This window comes from Equus przewalskii, chromosome 19, assembly GCF_037783145.1.
Source record: "Equus przewalskii isolate Varuska chromosome 19, EquPr2, whole genome shotgun sequence".
In the NCBI taxonomy this organism is placed as follows: domain Eukaryota; kingdom Metazoa; phylum Chordata; class Mammalia; order Perissodactyla; family Equidae; genus Equus; species Equus przewalskii.
This window is the reverse complement of record NC_091849.1, coordinates 13737524-13757028: the sequence shown is the minus strand read 5'-3', so window position 1 is coordinate 13757028 and position 19505 is coordinate 13737524. Positions and strand designations below refer to the sequence as shown.

Genomic DNA, 19505 nt, shown 5'->3' with positions numbered 1-19505 from the left:
ACATCTTGTGCACATATTCAATGTAAGATATGCTGGGTAACTTTTCTACCCATACATTACCACGATTAAAAGATCAAAACCACCTCAGCAGTTTCGGTGACATCATATAACCAATGTGCTACCCTTTTTGATTATCAAACGTTCTAACGGATTCCACATGAAAATGCCTTCTGCTCGTTGATATGCGGCTTCCAGTGGTTCCATGGCCAGAACAAGAGTGAAGGAGGCAACTCTAAGGTGAAGATTTGAATAAAGGCCTTGATACTATGACCTTAATGATTTTTTCCTGCTAGCTATAATAATTTCTTTGGCTTCAACACACACATCTATCTTCTATGTGTGATACAAGGAAAACACTGACTGGATAGTTAAATCGACATACAGGAACTACATCTTGTTCATCGCTGTTTCTCACTATACTTATCTAGTCACTCAACTGCTCAGTAACTGAGCGCCCACGTGGTGCCAGGCTCTGGACTAAACCCTGAGAATACACCTTTAAGCAAAAAAAAAAAGATATTGTCTCTGCCCTCATGGAGCTTACAGTCCAGTGAGGGCAATACCAATCAAAGAATCACATAAATAAATGCAAAATTACAATCGTAACAAGGACACCATCCCTCACCTGGCTGACTGCAATAGGCTCTTAAAAATTCTCCTTGCTACCACTCTTGCTCCCTCACGATCCAATCTCTACATGGAAGAACATTTCTAACATGTAACCCAAATTATTCCCATTTCCCCAACCCTCACCTCTGTAGAAAGCTCTCCAATGGATTCCTGTTGCACACAGAATAAAACCCAAGCCCTTACCTTGAATTACAAAACCTTGAACAACCTAGCCACTCCTTCCCTTTCAAACCTCATCTCATACCACTCTCCTACCTTCTCTCTGCCTCAGGGCCTTTGCACTTAACTCCTTCTGTCTGAAATTGCTCTGCTCCTGATCAAGGCTCCCCTTGTCACTCAGAGGTCAGCTTAAATGTTACCTTCCCTCCTAATCTAAGGTAGCCATCCACTCACTTGCCTTATTTTAATTATCTGCATTTTGTCTCTACTAATTTTCTTGTTTATTTGGATTTTGTTTGTTTGCTTGGGGATATCTCCTTATTAGAATACAAGCACCACAGAAAAAGAACCTTGTCTGTTTATACTCCCAGAGCTCAGAACTCTGCCTGGCTCACTGCAGCCACTCAATAAATATTTGCTGGCTGAGTAGTGGTATCTGACCTGGTCAGGAATCTAAGGGAAGACTTCCCTAGGGAAGTAACAACCGAGCTGAAATCTGAAAAATGGGCGGGAGTTACTGAGTGAAGAGAGAAGGCAAGAACAACCGCAAAGAAGGAATAGCCAGTGCAAAGGCCCAGGGGTAGGAGGAAGCATTGCACAAATGAGGGGTTAAAAGAAGAACCCAGAGACTGGAGCTCAGAGTACAAAAAAGCATAGCTGAGAAAGATGTTAGGGAGAGTTTGTTAGTTGTTTGGAGGATAAAGAGGCAAATATTACAGACTGAAATTAACATGCTTGTCAGGTTTGACCGAAAACAAGAGCTGTATGTAAAAAAAATCAACACAGAATTATTTCATAAAAATAAAACAACCAAGTCAGGCATAAAAAACAAGATGAAAATGTATTCAATTAGTACTATTCTTAGAACAGGAGCGCTACAACATATTTAACCTAAACCCACAATTTAACCATACCTGTTCTTATTTTTCTGTCCTGATTTCAACAGACTGCTTCCCCTAAAAAAAAACTGCTACAGGAAAAATATTTTATAAAGCATATCAATTGATGAAAATTTATTTGTAGATCTAGTTTAATAAGAAACCCTGGTTCTACTCATCGAGATATTATTGACACTATAGTATGCCTAACATTTTAATATGTTGCCCCATTAAATGTTTCTTTTTTAAAGTAGACTCACAGTGTAGTTTTTAAATGATATAGGACTCTACATTTGAAGGGAGGTGTAAAGAACTTTGTGACTAAAAAGTAAACACATACCTTGAAAAATATAAAAAGGTAAAATATCAGATTTTTTTAATTTTAATTTTTTTTGGTGAGGAAGATTGTCACTGGGCTAACATCTGTTGCCAATCTTCCCCTGTTTTGCATGTGGGATGCCACCACAGCATGGCTTGATGAGCGGTGCATGGGTCTGTGCCCAGGATCTGAACCTGTGAACCCCGGGCTGATGAAGCAGAGCATACAAATTTAACCATTATGCCACCAGGCTGGCCCCTAGAATTATGATTTTTAAAGGAATGGTTAAAAATGATCTCCAGGGGCTGGCCCCGTGGCTGAGTGGTTAAGTTCGTGGGCTCTGCTTTGGCAGCCCAGGGTTGCCCCAGTTCAAATCCTGGGCACGGACATGGTACCACTCATCAAGCCAAGTTGAGGCAGCATCCCACATGCCACAACTAGAAGGACCCACAACTAAAAATACACAACTATGTACAGGGGCGGGCGGGGAGGACTTTGGGAGAAAAAGGAAAAATAAAAAAAAAAAATTTAAAAAAAACAATCTCCAGGGGCCGGCCCAGTGGCGCAGTGGTTAAGTTTGCACGTTCTGCTTTGGCGGCCCAGGGTTTGCCAGTTCAGATCCTGTGTGGAGACCTACACACCTCCTGTCAAGCCATGCTGTGGAAGGCATCCCACATATAAAGTAGAGGAAGATGGGCACGGATGTTAGCTCAGGGCCAGTCTTCTTCAGCAAAAAAGAGGAGGATTGGCAGCAGATGTTAGCTCAGGGCTAATCTTCCTCAAAAAAATTTTTTAAAAAATGATCTCCAAGTCTATGTCTTCGTCTCTTAGGGGAAAAAGGCAGAAATGAGAGGTCACGTGATGAGGAAAAAGATGCCAAGTAAGACAGTGCTACCGTTTATCAGCACTTTGTATGCGTTATACGTGTTGTATACTTTACAAGCATCCATCCATCCATCCCTCATGCTCACAAGCACGCTTCGAGGTGTCAGTATTGTACTCATTTTACAGCTCAGAGCCCATCAGCTCCTGGTCTCTTCTTGTATGTTCGCCATTTATTTTACCTGTGTCAATGTACTATGTAAATGAGAGTTTCAACAGGAAGAGCTGTTGGCCCCACTCTTTAAAATCTCACACCATCATCATCCGTCAGCAGGAAGAACGTCCTACCTCATCCTAACGGACTTACTTGTTCCCGACATCCTCCAAAGTACTGCCTCTCCGCCCTCTCTTCAGAGGTGGCGCTACATCTAATCACCTCCCAGTACAGACTGGGATCAGACGCAAGAACATGCGCTCCAGCTGTGGCGCATCTCAACCCCAACGAAACTGCCATCACTTACGAGAAAGCCAAATGACAAAACGCCTTAAATCATCACAAATCAATTCCCTCTGCTAGAAAAGTTTATGTCCAAGAGGGTCACACCATCTTTCCATATAAAAATGTAATCACTACTATCCACTTCTATTATAATTGCCCCAAGCTAATCCATCACATAGCTAGTAAGAAACATAATAAATAAGCTAATAATAAATAGCAATATATAGATTACCTCATTTAATTCTTTAAGTCTCCAGACACTCACTAGGATAGGCACCATTAGTAACCCACTTTGTAACGAGGAAAGTGAGGGGAACTTGCCTTAGGTCACTGGTTTACTAGGCGGTAAAGCCAGGATTCGAACCCAGACCTGACGACTAGGAAGCCCCTGCTCGTCACAGCCACGTATGAGAGGCACACTGACCCAGCAATCAGACCACACGGGATACGTACCTCTTGACCTCATTCCCACCTTCCAGCACCTACAAGCTGATTTACTAATCTTCAGTAAGTCTGTTTACTTTCTTAGGAGACACGGACGCAAGCTCAAAAAGAAAAAGCTTACATGCACACATGCATCAGATACAACAAACAGCAGAATGTTTTAAAAAAATCATAGGCTGGGAGTGAGGCTGTATTTTGCATTTTCGATAATCCTGCTCATATTTCAACTACTAAGAGGTCATTAAAAGCTTTGCTAAAGCACAACTTTCCAAACTCTCCCTCCCAAAAATACATTTACTTCCTTTTAAAAAACAGACAAATCAGAGAACGATGAGACTTTCTGGACTTCGCTGCCTCTGGCTCTCGGCACACCATGTTTTCTGAAGTGCTTGCTCATCATTAGTACTTGAATTTCTGCAAGCAAACTGCTAATTCAAGCTTAGAGAGAAGTGGGTGTAGGTGTTTCTCTTTTATTTCTCAGGCCTATAACAGCATGTAAGAAACGCTAATTCATATTAATACTAGCAAACGTTCAAAAATTATCTTCAAATGGCTTATATCCATTTTCACAAAGCTTTGAGAAGAGAAGGGAACTACATGGTAACTTTTTTTAAGACTTCAACAAAACAGTTAAAATATAAAGGTATTATTAAAAGCCCTCCATCCATTTGAAAAAGTCCCCGCCACGGAAATGCTCCTGTGTCACTGCTGACGGCTGTCTCAAGTTCCACCAAATCAATCCTTCTGAGCTATTTACCAGAACCGAGGACGGCATTTTCTGCGCTCTTCTCTGGAAGCATTTAATAAGCCACAGGAACACCACCAGGCAGACAGAGGCTTGACTGCGGGAATCTAAAACTCTTCTATAACATTCTGGAGTTTTCCTAGGACTGAGCCCCTGTACTGGAAACAGGCATTGTATAAAATTACTTCACTCCTTCAAGAAACACTTATTAAGCACTGGCTGTGTTCCAGGCATGGTTCTAGAGGCTGAGAAGCAGTAGCGAAAAAGAGAGCCACTGCCTTTGTGGATTTTGCACAGAGAAGAACTAGGAAGACAAATGGATACATACTTTCTGTTTGTCGACATGACGTGCCAGGTGGTAACAGCCTGGGGAAAAGAAGAGGTAAGGAGGAGACGAAGCGCAGGAGACAGAAAGGCTACAACTCTGTATCGAGTGCCCAGGGAAGGCCACTCAGGTAACACTGGAGGACAGACCTGGCAGAAACAAGGGAGTAAGTCATACAAATATTGGGAGAAAGAGCAGACTTAACAAAGGGAACAAGAGAGCTAAGGTCCGAGGCCAGAGCAGACTGGAACGTTCAAAGAACAGCCGGCCTGGAGTGCAGTGAGCAGGGAGAGAAGGGCAGATAAGGCGGCGGCTCAGGGCCGGAGCACGGAGGGCCTCGCAGGCCCCTGAACTGACTTCGCCATTTATTCAGAGTGAGGAGGGAACCGGTGGAGGGGTTTATTTTGTTTTCTTTTGGCACTGGAGTCTATGAGCAGGGAAGTGATGGGACTTGATTTAAAGTTCAAAAGGATCATTCTTGCTGCTACATAGGAACAGACTGGAAGGAGTCAAGGGCAGAGACGGGGAGACCAGTTGGAAGGTACCCGCAATAAAACAGAAGAGAAATGGTAGCAGACTGTACTAGGGCGGTAGTGGTGGAGGTACTAAGAAACGGTCGAATTTGAATGCAGAGTCCACACATTTGCTAATGGACTCGATTTAAAGTATGAAGGGGAAAAGGGAGAAGAGAAGGATGACTCCAAAGTTATGGCCAAGGCAACTGAAAGAATAAAGATGCCGTTTATTAAATTGGGAAAAGTCGTGAGAGGAGCAGGATGGGAGGGTTCTGCACAGGGAATCAGGAGTTCACTTTTGCACACGTTGAGGTTGAGATGCCTATTTAGACGTCCAAGTGGAAATGTCAAGAGGATATACGAGTGTGGAATCAAGGGAAGAATTTTTTTTTTTTAAGATTGGCACCTGGGCTAACAACTGTTGCCAATCTGGTTTTTTTTTTTTCTGCTTTATCTCCCAAAACCCCCCCTGTACACAGTTGTATATCCTAGTTGCAGGCGCTTCTAGTTGTGGGATGTGGGACGCCGCCTCAACATGGCCTGACAAGCGGTGCCATGTCCGCGCCCAGGATCCGAACTCTGGGCTGCCGCAGCGGAGCACATGAACTTAACCACTCGGCCACGGAGCCGGCCCCAAGGGAAGAATTTTTGATTGGAGTTATGAATCTGAGAGTCACCAGCAGGTAGGATGATATTAAAGCCACGAGACAAGATGAGATACCTAGGAAACAGGGGTAGACAAAGAAAGAAAGAATCCAAAGACGGGACTCTGAGGCACTGCAATGTTTGGAGAGATCTGTAGAAACAATCAAAAGACAGTGAGCAGGAAAGCCAGTGAGACGGTCAGAGAACCAAGAAAGAAAGGTGTCCTGGAGGCCACATGTGATGCGATCGATTATTGTTCAACAAACATTCACTCCCCTTCCCTTCCCAGTTGTGCATGGAGTATGCTTCCCTGTCCCAGTGATGTCAGGTCTGGCTCTGAGAATTTCTTTGGCCAATGGGAATGTCAGTCGGCCAGATGAAAGTAAAGGCCAGTGTGCTTAGTGGCTTGACCTCACTCTTGGACCCCAATAATCTGCCATGACCAGAGCGTACCCTGGGTAGTCCTTTCGGTATAAGTCCCAGAAAAAAACACACAAGGAGCAGATCTGAACCCAACGCACAGCCTGGAGCAGGGCTACCCAACTCAGCCCATCTTAGATCAGCTGAAATACAGCCAACCTATGAGACCCAGGAACAGAGAGTAACTGTGAGTTACTGCGTTTTAGGGTGATTTGTAACGCAGCATTACTAAGCAACAGCTAATATATACACCAAGAGCAGAACGTCTTTTAAGCAGAAGGGGTTGATCGACTATCAGACGTTCCTGATGGGCTGGGTGAGATGAAGATCAGGAAATGATCCTGGATTTGGCAAGGTGCTTTCAGCACTTTCAGCAGAACAGCGGGTGTGAACACCTAACCGGGACAGGTTCAAGAACGGGAGGAGAGAAGGAGGGAAGAGGGCTGTAGACAACTCTTTCAGGAAGTTTTGCTACAAAGGAGAGCAGAGAAACAGTGCAGAAGCTGAAGAGAAACGCAGGGGCTAAGAAAGCATTATGCTGTGTTTTTGTTTGTTTTTAAGAGGAGCAACATTATAGCTTGTAATATTACATTATATAAACTGATGGAAGTGATCCGATAGTGGGGAAAATTGATGATAGAGAAAGACATCATCTGTGAGTGGGCATGACGGGAGGGTACACATGCACAAGGGCAGGAGGCGGCTTTATGGAGGAGCTCGGCCCCTCAGCCTCCGCAGGAGATGCTAGTAGACATGGGGTCAGAAGCAGGTGAGGCCCGAGGTGCAGGGGTGGAAGGCTGTGGAAGTTCTCTAGAAGCAAGATCAGCTGCAGAGGGTAAGGAGGGAGGAGGGGTGCAGGTTTGAGCAGAGAAGAGAAGAGAAGAAATGGTTGTCTATGACAGTAAGACAGTGAGCAGACGGGAAAACGAGGAGGGTGGCCAGCGAGCACCTGAGCTCACACACAGCTTACCTTTAACATCTTAACACTCCTCTCTAAATGGTAAACCACTTATGTTGAAACAGAGACGGCATAAGCTTACCCCACTGTACCTCCTTTGCAACTATTCCTACTGTTGGGAACAAACAAAAAAAACTGTCTGAGAAACCACTCAGGAAAAGAGACAAAAGAATGGAATATTTGGATTTGATGAAATGACATTAAAATGCCTTTCACACCAATCGGATGTCATTAAAATTACTGTTATCTAGAGAAAAGAAGAACACAACAGAGTGAAAGAAGACACCTGAACCAGTAGTGGGCACAGCCCAAAGCTGATCAAAGAACTCGGGGAGGCGTAAATCTGAACCCAGAGTCTAGGGCTGCACTATTCACCATGGAGCCACCGGCCACACTGGCTACTGAGCACCCGAAATGTGGTTAGCGCAACAAAGGAACTGAAATTTTAATTTTAATTTTCAATTTTCAATTAATTTTAATTAATTGAAATTTAGAAACTGAAGCGATATAAAATATTTTTCCATCAAATACAACTTTGCTATTTTGGCAGGACCACATTTCATTTTAACTGCCGAAAATTTAGCATCCAAATTGAGGTGTTCTATAAGTGTAAAAGACATACCAGATTTCAAAGACTTCATGCCAAAGAAAAAAAGAATGCCAAATATCTCATTCATAACTTTTATATTGATTACATGTTGAAATTACCATGATATTTTGGATATACTGGGATAAATAAAATCTACTATTAAAATTACTTTTACTTTTTAGTATGGTATCTGAAACTTAAAATTACATCTCGGATAGCACTGTTTTAAGGATTAAAACACCAATAGTATTGGAAAAGCGTGGTCTGGAAGCACCTGTTGTCATGGTGACTATAAGAGAGGGCCAAGCCCGTCCATCGACATCACAGGAAGAATTCCCCAGGGTGCATGCGGCCCAGGTGCAGAATCCAAGCCTTACATCCGTGATCAATAGGGAACCATATTTTAATGAAAACGGTCCTGCAGTTACTTGAAATCAATATGCAACGGTATGGTAACTAAAGGTCACCTGGAACGGTACCTCCAGCTCACCTGAGATAAGAAACGTCCTTCTAGTGGGTACTCGACTTTCCCATCTAGAGAAGGTTTACAACTAAACAGAAAGATGATGAAGAAAATGAGACTCACGTTAAGACTTTTCAGAAAAGTTCAGAAGCATGTTTATATTCAGTGGGACAGTTTGGGCATGATCGTTATGTTTTCAATGTTTAAAAGAATCTGACATAAACTGAGAGATTAGCCTTGTGATTTTATATTAAAATGTGTGATAGATTTAGACATGTGATTTATTTAGATTGAAATGCTTACGAGGATTTGGCTACATCTATAAAATACTCATTTTGTAAGTGATGGAACAGTCAAAGGAACTGCAGCTAAGCATTTGGAAAGATTGTACTTATTTGGGTCATAAATTTGCCCAACAAGCATCTGATTTGTTTAAATAGAAAATCAAATATATTAAATTTATAGATGCTATTGAAAATATTTGAGTTTAAATTTAATATGTTATAATATTTTTATTATAAATGAGATTCATAAATGAGACTGACAGTTTAAGGAATTCAATCTGTTCAATTTGAATTAAAGAAAAGTGAAGGTGATTGCCCAGATTTATAAGCAGAACAGCAAGATAAGTTGAATTGAAAACTAGACTCTTATTTCTACCTGTAAAAAAATCAAATAGTTGTCCTTTCTATATACAAATCTTACCTTTAATAGCTAATAATTAAGTACTTTAGAAATATTAATTCGTTTAATGCTCACAACATCCAAGTGAGGAAATATTATTCTCCCTATTTTACAGGTAATGAAACGAAGGTACAGTGGGATTAAGTAGCTGACCCAAGGTCATACAACTAGACGGTCTCAGAGCCAGGATTCAAATCCAGGCTTGTCTGGCATCAAAATTCACGCTCTTAACCACTATGCTTTACTGACTGTCATACTGCCCTTGAACAGGAAAAAAAGCACGCACTGACAAAAATAACTAGCTGTTCATAAAATTGAGCTTTTATATGCTAAGATTGGAACTAACAGTCTCTTGTTCCTCTTTTTTCCCAGTAGCTCTCAAGAAAAGGTTTGCACTAGGAATTCCAGGAAAAACCCAGGACGTACAGGTGAATGACGCAAATGAGAACAGTTTTCAGGCTTCTAACTTCATCCTGACCCTGTACCCCAGGCCTCCAGCATCCTAAGACAAGGAACTCTCCCGGTGGAACAAACGACATGTTGCTCTGACCCTCAGAGAAGTCCAGCCTGAGGTATATGACCTTTATTGAGTTACTTCTCACTTCATGTCTTTTCATCCTCTATCATCTCAATGGCCCTTTTCTGTGTTAATTGCCAATCCAGGGCACAGCGTAGAACAAAACAAAATAAATTCAAGAGAGAGAAGATAATTCATTTAATTTTTTTTTTAATTCTAAAAACAGATTGAGAGAAAGAGTTCTCCACCATCCTTCTACCCCAAAACCCGCCCTGGAGTCTGCAGCAATCAGCATAAACAGGGATATAGTCTTCATGGTTTTCTCCTGAGAACCACCTTCCCCCTCTAAACTGACCAAACCTAATATTCCGAATCCGCCCCTCCAGGCATGCACAACCGAAAAGCATCTCCCTGCAGCAGGAGGCATTCTTTGTCTGCTGGTAATTAGCAAAGCGATCATAGTCAGCTTCAGACTGGGATTTATCCACACAATCATGTTTGTAAATTTACGAACTCTGTGTGATCTGGGATAAGCTATTTATTAGCATTTTATAGAAGAAGAAACCAGAGTTATTGTGACAATCAAAAGAGAGAGCTTGTGTAGCATCCTTAACAGAGTACCTGGTACCAAGTAAGTGCTCAATAAATGGTAGCTATGACAATATTTATTAAGAGAACCTACCGAACTATGCTTCATTACTTGCTTTTATGCACATCTGTCTCTTGTTGAATCTTACCGTCCATAGCTTAAATAAGAAAGGTACCCTGCGATTAAAATGCTTAATCACCCTTCTATGGAGACAATGAGAACACGTGTTTATAATAGGGTGAGGGAGGGGTGACAGGAGGTAAAATACCAAAATTATTACAAAGATAAATGTAAACGATTTTCGAAGACCCATTTTTTGCTCTCTTTGACTAGAATAATCAAAAGCTTATTCATAACCGTTAGGATAAAATTAAGCTGGCTAGTATTTTTTAGGCTTTTTATATCTAACTTGTTAAGATATGAATATCAGAAATCCAAGTAAATTGAAACAGAATTATGATATTTGACTTCTAATGTATTTCAAATAACTAAAAGCTCAAATTAATTTTACAGTCCCCTAATGATACATTCTAAAACTTAGATAACTGAAATAATACTACAAGAAATCTGGGTCAGTTTCCAAAGGCCCTAACATTGACTTTTTTAAGGTCCTCAATACTGACTTTGGAACTAGACTAAAACATAATAATTTTATATCACATAAAAAATCTCTTAAGTGTTCAATTAAGAAAAGCATACTTGTACCTCCCTTATCTTTGGAAATCAGTTAAGACACAGCTCTTGCTCTTGAGAAGCTTACTGTCTAGCACAAAAGAGAGATATACGCATTTTTCAATATGACATGGTAAGTTGTTTTAAAAAAAAAGATACCCCAGAGTTCTCTGGGAAGAGAGTGAGAAAGGAGGATCACTTAGCCTTAGGACAGGCTGGAGGTGGCTAAGGCAAGCACAGGAGAGCCCAGATTGATGACAGCTCACATAAGGCAACGCAAAATAGACAAACATTCAAAAGATATATTTACACATCTACAGCAAGCTAATACCATAGAAAAGATGTAATCTTCTACTACTGAATACAAATAATAAGTGAAAGAATACCATCCGAAAGCACCTTTTTTGGAAATTAATCTATCCCGTTTCTACGCACAGAAAAGAAGCCTGATCCACGTCACAATGTGCTATGAAGAAACGCTTCCTGTTTTATGACTTTAGGTTTTGTTTTTTATTAAAATGAGGGGGGAAAAAACCCAGGCGCCACAACAATGAGTGCCATTACATCTACACTTACGCTCATCAGTGAGCTGAAAAATAAAGCTTGCTGCATTCCTTGACTAAAGAAGCTAGGATTCTGGTATATTTTGTGTACCTTTAGGTTAATACGACAGAGAGAGATCAGCTTCCTCCTTCTCAAATTGGGGATCATGATAGTACCTACCTCATAGGGTTCTTGTGAGGATTAAATAAGAATTAATATTTGTGGGGCCGGCCCAATGGTGCAGTGTTTAAGTTTGCACGTTCCGCTTCTCGGTGGCCTGGGGTTCGCCAGTTCGGATCCCAGGTGAGGACATGGCACCACTTGGCAAAAGCTACGCTGTGGTAGGCGTCCCACATATAAAGTAGAGGAAGATGGGCATAGATGCGAGCTCAGGGTCAGTCTTCCTCAGCAAAAAGAGGAGGACTGGCAGACTTAGCTCAGGGCTAATCTTCCTCAAAAAAAAAAAAAATTAATACTTGTGAAGTGCTTAGAACAGTGCCTGGCCCATAGGAAGCACTAGTGAGGGTTTGACTGATTGATGGGAAAAAGATGGAACCGCAATCAAACTGAACAGGGTCCGAGGAAACCATGTGTAACAAGAGGAAATGTCAGATCAGACAGACAGAAACCTTCCTTGCAGATGGACAATGCAAGAGTTTGAGAAAGCATCTGCTCTTCCATATAACTATGCCCAACACAACACACAGTGATCAAATTGTGTAAAATACCATCTCGCTTGGATGACTATGGTTACAAGAGAGAGAAGACAGTTCTTAATGGGCTGATACTCAGAAACACAATTTCTCATTTAAATACATCAAATACGTTAGACAAACACATAGTTCCATTACTGTCTTGACTGCCTGACTGGTCTACCTGACCAATTAGATTACATAATATACCCACATGGAAAACCTTTACTCTTGCACCCTAACTTGTAATTTATAATATTCAAAGCGCCCTTGTGCCACAATTCGAAGCAGTCACGTTTTAGTTAGGAGAAAAAGTGAGAGTAAGAGCCCAGGACCAGCAACTCTGTTGGAGGAGTGGCCAGCCCCTGGAAACCCCAGAAACAGCCCTTGGGTAACTGCTTCAGGAGTTCGAACCATAAGGTGTCAGAGAGATTACTAGTGCCATCAGAGTCTTTTTTCCTCCCCTCCCTTACCCACCAAGCCCTGCAAGCATCTCAGCAGATATTAAACTCTCTTTTTAACATCTTTACTCACGGAAGCCTCTGCCTCCTGGGCCTTTGGCTTTCACTTCAACTGGTTATAAGGTAAGAAGGAGAGATCTAGTTCAAGACATTCAGGAAATGAGCAATCGATCACCTAACAGGATCCCAAATTTTCCTATCCACCAATTGTTAGCATCATCAAGTTGATTCCAACTCCTGGGACCCCGTGTACCGCAGAAAGGAACCCTGCCTGGTCATTTTGCGCCGTCCTCTCATCTTCCGGCGCTGTATCAGACAATGCTCCACTGCTATCCTCAGGGTTTTATGGCCAATTTTCTGCAAGTGGGTGGCCAGGCCCTTCTTCCTAGTCTGTCTTAGTCTAGAAGCTCCACTGAAACCTGTCCACCCTGGGTGATCCTGCTCGTATTTGAAATATCGGTGGCAGAGCTTTCAGCGTCACAGCAACACGCAGCCGCCACAGTATGACAACCAACAGACCAGAGGTGTGGTTCCCTGACCAGGAAGTGAACCCAGGTCATGGCGGTGACAGCGCCGAACCTTAACCACAAGACCACCAGGGCTAGCTCTAATCTACCATACAATCTCTGTAAATGTCCAAAATGTGAAATAAAGGATTGCAACAGGTGTTGTGGGGTTTTTTAAAATGTAAACCATTATAAACTAGGTTTCTAATATTCTTCTGGTTGAGTAACAAATTAACCAAATTGTATTTTTTTTAAAGCTCTGAGGATATAAAATTAAAAAGCATTAAGGAATTAACTGGTAACTTTTCCCCATAATAAAAGGAAGATTAAAGGGCTGGCCCCACGGTCTAGTGGTTAAGGTCAGTGTGCTCTGCTTCAGCAGCCTGGGTTCAGTTCCGGGTATGGACCTACACCATTCATCTGCAGCCACATTGTGGTGGCAACCCACACACAAAATAGAAGAAGACTGGCACAGATGTTAACTCAGAGTGAATCTTCCTCAGCAAAAAAAGAAAAAAGAAAAGGAAGGCTAAAAACTAGGCCAAAGGAGAATACTTGGGTATCATACATAATAAGTTATACATAAAATAAAAGAAATAATCATAATAGTTGGAAACAAGTAATTTCTCAACCATAAGAGCTCAGATGACTTTCAACAAGCAATATGGAATATATAGAAGGAAACACTTAATAAACATTTGTTGACTGATGTCCAAAACTACACTATATAACTGCTACAAATAACTGGCATGTAAGGAAATCAATCATTGACCTTGAACTATATTTATAATACTCCAATTATGTGCCAGACAGTATAAATGTATACATTTTCCCCAACCACTTGTGGTTTACAAAATGGCTTAAGACATCTTATTTTAATTGAGAGCACAAAAAATGAAATACATGCCCACAAGTCTTTCAACCTCCATCAATCAGCATTAATAATCCATGTCACAAAACACCACTTCCTCTCATCCCCGCCATGTGTCTCCTCTGCCTTTCCTCAGCACGGTAGTTATAATCAATACCCACCATGCACAGCAGGTCAGCTAACAATACCTTATATTGACAGCATTGTTCCTCAAGGTCCCAGGGCTACATTCTTCTCCCAGCCACAAATCCAAACCTAAGTGTTTTGGTCATGAAGAAATCATTAAAAAACTATCAACCTTCACAAATGTGCTTTTATAAATGCTATAACACATTGTCCTAGATGCTAAATTATCAACCCGTCCTCACGTTATCACAGCGCAACCAGAAACCACAAAAGAACGTCGACCCGCAAACAGCCAGTAAAGGCTTCCGTGGCCTTATACTGCCCGGGCAGGTTCAAGTGGTCATTAACAAGTGACTTTCAACGGCAAAAGCACGATGTTAATCCGAATTTAAACAAGAACATTTCTTGGCTGGTTTCACCTTTGGACATGCTTCATAAGTTACAGAATTTTTCAGGTAGCACAATGGCTGTGGTTACAATTATCAGATCATATTTTACAACTTATACCAAAAATTAGGACCAGTTTTTCTTCCTAAAATTAAGACTCTGAAGCCTAGAAATGCAGAAGACCCAGACTGCTGTGCATCAGCGAGAGTGACAAGAAGTATTTCACACCTGAGGATGCAGTGTGCTGTTCCTCACTCGCGCCAGGTGGCTAATCTCCACCGCGGACAGAAAGCCCACTTCCCATTTGCGTTTCCGAAGGAGAAACTGCGGAGATCACCGTATTTTTTTCTTTCACTATGTGGTTCTGCACATACTTCAGAACACTAGTAACTTACACGAACACGCCAAATTACTGTTTTTCACTGCACTGACAAAAGCTTCATTTCATGCTTCAGAGCTGGTGTAAATAAACCACTCCAACAAAGTGGGGCTTGCAATACATGACTGTTTGTTTCTGATGTTTACTGACTTTTTTCTTGGCAGAAAGTGATACAGCTTTAAAGATGCCAAACTATATTGAATCTTGTGCCCTCTGCGAGCCAACAGCAAAGGCAAAACATGAGTCCTTATTGTACTGAATTAACGCTGGAGATCTCCATTCTTCAGAACACAAACTCAGGGCCACAGTGGAAATGTTTAGGCTAGAACCCATAGTGAGGGTTCCGTCTGGCTGCGAAGCAGGTCCAGAGTCCTTGCACTTGAATGTTGGACTTGCTAACAAAGATCTGAATAAAGCTCTTTCTTGGTACCTCAGAAAGAACACAAAAATAATTATTTTTAGTACAAAATATGAAACTACCCTGTGTCTATATAATATGTCTAGGCTTCAACATCGTGATTGCCTTTCATGCTTAAATGAGAAAATACTTATTTTCTCTCCAGGTTGCCTTCTCAAAACAGATCTACAGCCTTCATTTTAATCAAAGTGCCATTTCATTACCATCATCAAAGACTACTGAGCAGAGCGTCGTGAATCACTCTGCAGGTAAAATTTGGTTTAAAAACAAACCCAATTGTGAAGTAACCTTCAAATTCTTGCTGCAACTTAATCCTTTAGTTTCCAATACAATCTTCTAATGAAGTGACATTACTTAAAATTGCTAGCAAATATGAACAGACTTAGAAACCCAGCAATCAGCAGGCTAACAGGTGGTGAAATCCCAAATGAGGGGAGAGGAATATTAGAGAATCACTTTACATCTGACACGGCAAGTAGTTTTAATATCCATACCTCTAGTCAACTTAACTGCAATTCAAAATGATCAGTGCCATTGGTTTCTCTTCCTTAACTAGTGTTTAGCAAAAGTATAATTTCTTGCCTTCCATATAATGTTCTCTCACTGACCTCTTCCAACTTATAAATTATTTTACTAAGTAGGGTATACAATTTAATAAGTTGAATCATTTTCCAGTTATTGATGTGACATCTCTCCCCAGTTAAAATAAATAATATTAAATATACTTCCTTCTGAATTGATCAACTCTATTTCTGAAAATAGTTTTCTTTCACATTATTACACATGATATCCAAATAACCAAAAAACAGTCTTCACAATCATATTTTTAATTCATTTTTCTTGTCTGCAACAAACTAAATATCCTGAAATGATGGCAAGGCTTGGGGCTGTTTAGAAAGGAGGGAGGTACCCATAAGTTGAGCAAGTCCCCATCCAGCACCCGTGTGCCCTTGGCAACCGCATCGCATCGTAACCCTCTCATCGTGCTCAGAAACACGGATGCAAAAACCGCCCGGCTACCTGCCTTAAGAGGTGCTTCAACTTGCTTCCTTTCACAGAAAAACGCAAGGCATTTTCCAGTTCCTTAAAGCATGAACACAATACTTCCAGAAACAATAGCAATGATATCGTTCCTGAGTATCTCGTCTACAAAGTATTGGTCTGATATTGCTAGATGAGAAACCCGGTCTACCCTTCCCATCTAGCTACAGGTGCAACTACACGTTTCAAAGATAAAGGTCGTTACGTTCAAAATCCAAACGAACTTCAGAAGCACCCCCAAAGGCTTCACCCACAGGCAGAAACGACTGGGCTCACTTTTCAGAGATTGTGAAAAAACGTCTCGTTCGTTCCCCTTACTACCCCTCCCATCCCGTCCTCCAAGAGAATCAACTATGAAACACGAAAGTCCAGAGGTAAATACTTCCATATCTTCTTTTGTCTAAAAGCCTCCATAACACGCCCAAAAATAAATAAAGAGAGGAGGACAGATGATGTAGGCAGGTCCCCCCACCTCCCCTGCAAAATCGCAGCCCCAGCCCCCGGGGGGCCGCGCTCGGGGAGCCCCGCGCCCGCCGCCCGTCGAGCGGCCCGGGACGGCGGCCCGGGGTGGCTGGGGGCCTGGGGAGGCTCGGTCGCTCGGCCGCCGCCTCTGGCCGCGAAGTTGGCGGCCGCCGTGCCCGGGCCTCCGGGCACCGTCCGAGGGTGCCGGGCGGCGAGCGGGCGGCTCCCGGGCGCAGGGGAGGCCGCGGCGGCGTCGGGGCCGCGCCCCTCGGAGCCGCGGGTGCAGCCGGGCCCGGCGGGCGGCCCCAGCCCCGGGGGCCTCGCCGACCCTCCCGGGCGCGGGAGCGGGCGACTTACCTGGCCCGCGGCGGCGGCGGCGGCGGCGGCGGCTGCGGGCGCGGGGTCGGAGGCGCTCGGGCGGCGGCGGCAGCGCCCGGGAGGGCGGGAGCGAGGGAGGGAGGCGGCCGCGGAGGAGGAGCTCCGGCGCCGAGCGAGCCGGCGGGCGGGCGGGCGGCTTTGTTTCCACAGCGCCGAGCCGCCGACCCTGCGTCACCATGGCAACGCCAGGGGCCCCGGGCCCAATGGGGACCCCCGGGTACCCGGAGTCCGGGAGCCGCCGGCCTGCCGCCACCGGCGCCCGAAGCCCCGCCCCTCTCCTGAGCAGTCTGGGTGCTCCGAGGGCACCAGGACCCCCAAGGAGCCGCCACCACCACAAACACACCCCTCTGTCTCCCTCCCCACGTCGTTTGTCTCGCCCCAGCAAGAAGGGGAAAGAAGCGCAAGCCCAGGGCAAATTCTGATTTCCATCCTAGTAGGCACTCCCTTTGGTGTCCCAAACTGGCCCTCCAGAAGACCCCCATCGCACCTTTCTTCGGTGGAGCTGCACCCTCAAAATGCAAATTCACTGAAGAGAGAAGAAAGAGCAGTGCAAACTGAGAAAGTGTTGAGCAACTGGTACTCGGTGCTCCTGTGGCCACTCCCGCAGCATGCGCGGAGCTGCCCGGGGACGCCGTACCTCTCCTCCTCCTCCCTCTTCTTCCAAGCTTCGCCTCAGCTGAGCTGGTCTCACGCCACCCAAATCGTGTATCAGTCCTGTTGAGGGCTCCAGTAGGAGAGAGGGGAAAGCAGGCTTTATTTTTTTACTGTAAACACAGGATACACTTTTAACCTCGCAGGCTAAGACAACTTTCAGGCTGCTGTGTGAATTGCAGCTGCTGCCACTGCTCAGCTACTCCCTGTGACTGCTAAGCATCGACCGGGAGCGGTGGCTTACTCTGTGCCAAGGACTAGCCATGGACTGCCAGCCATGGCGTTCCGAAGAAGAGAAGGGCAAGGCTAACCTTGGCATGTGCTAGGCATCCTCTCTTAGGGTAATTCTTGACGAGGGAGGCAGACCCGCAGTAATGCTTCCTCTAAAGGACAGAGGTGGAGGGCAGCTACCATGGGGTGAGTGAGTCATCACCCCATATTCTATCTTCTTGAAAGATCAGTTACTGACTCCAAAACCTACAGTATCTTCACTTCGACCCTGGGAAGCATGGCATTTATTTTCTGGCGTTTGTGAGTCACCAAAGGAATGTGAATAACTTAAAATAAAACCCCAGGGTAGCTGATGTTTTCTACCTATCTGAGAAGCCATAAAGCAGAACAATGTTATTACCAGTTGAAGCCACACATATTAATGAATGAAAATATAAGATCCATTTTATGGTGGAGAATGAAAACATCTTGCTCCTCAGAAAGGTTGGCCACTTTCCTGTAATGGGAACATTAGTACTTCCAGACAACGTCAAGAGACAAGGTCTTTCCTACAGGCTGTTAAGCAGTTTGGGAGTATTTGTCAAAATTTAAAATGTACATACTTTCACCCAGCGACCTCAATTCTTAGAAATCTGTCATGCAGAAGCACACTTTTGCAGTGATAAATGTACAAGGATATGTATTGCAAAATTTAAAGTAACTTGTATGTCCATCATTAGTGATGTGGCTAAAAAATTTGGCACATTCATACCATATAATACTATGCAGCCATTAAAAAGAATAAAATACATAGAAAAGTATTGATTTCTTATTAAATAAAAAAGAGCAGCTGCATAATAATATGTATAGGGTGACCCCATTTCTGTACAAAAAAAATTCTAGATAGAAACATAGACATAGACATATAGATAAAGGTCTGGAAGAATACATAGCTAATTGTTAACTGGTTACCAATGGTGGTTATCTCTGAAACAAGGGTAAGAATTGAAAGGACTGTTACTTGCCACTATACACAATTCCATATTGTTTGTTTTGTTTGATTATTTTTTTCAATGAACATGTGTTAGTAATTTTTCTCTTTTTTTTCCCCTTTTTCTCCCCAAAGCCTCCCCAGTACATAGATGTATATTCTTTGTTGTGGGTCCTTCTACTTGTGGCATGTGGGATGCTGCCTCAGCATGGTTTGATGAGCAGTGCCATGTCTGCGCCCAGGATTCGAGCTGATGAAACACTGGGCCGCCTGCAGCGGAGTGTGCGAACTTAACCACTTGGCCACGGGGCCAACCCCAGTAATTTTTCAGTGAAGAACCAAAAACAAAGATCCTTAATAAATGTTTGTTGACCTATACATTACTGCCTCGTTGAGAACTGAATATAGAATAGCAAAAGGCTATTGAGTTGGCTATTCCTGCCCTTAGATGGTGAAGGCTTGGAAAAGTGCACATTGGGTCCACGTTTAGTGAATTCCTTAGTGACCTGGTTCTGC

The 19505-nt window shown here is 43.2% G+C and overlaps 1 protein-coding gene across 8 annotated transcripts in view; it reads right to left on the bottom strand.

Moving 5' to 3' along the window:
* Window positions 1-18004, bottom strand: part of RNF182 (ring finger protein 182) — a 113657-nt gene extending 95653 nt beyond the window's left edge. The window contains exon 1 of one of the 8 annotated variants that reach the window (XR_011529615.1): window positions 17625-18002. The gene's annotated coding sequence lies outside the window, so the exon portion shown is untranslated. Of the gene's footprint in view, window positions 1-14687; window positions 16013-17116; window positions 17399-17624 lie in introns of those variants that run through there. The other 7 variants (XR_011529617.1, XM_070584108.1, XM_070584105.1 and 4 more) reach the window with 7 other exon arrangements.
* Window positions 18005-19505: the final 1501 nt, after the last annotated feature.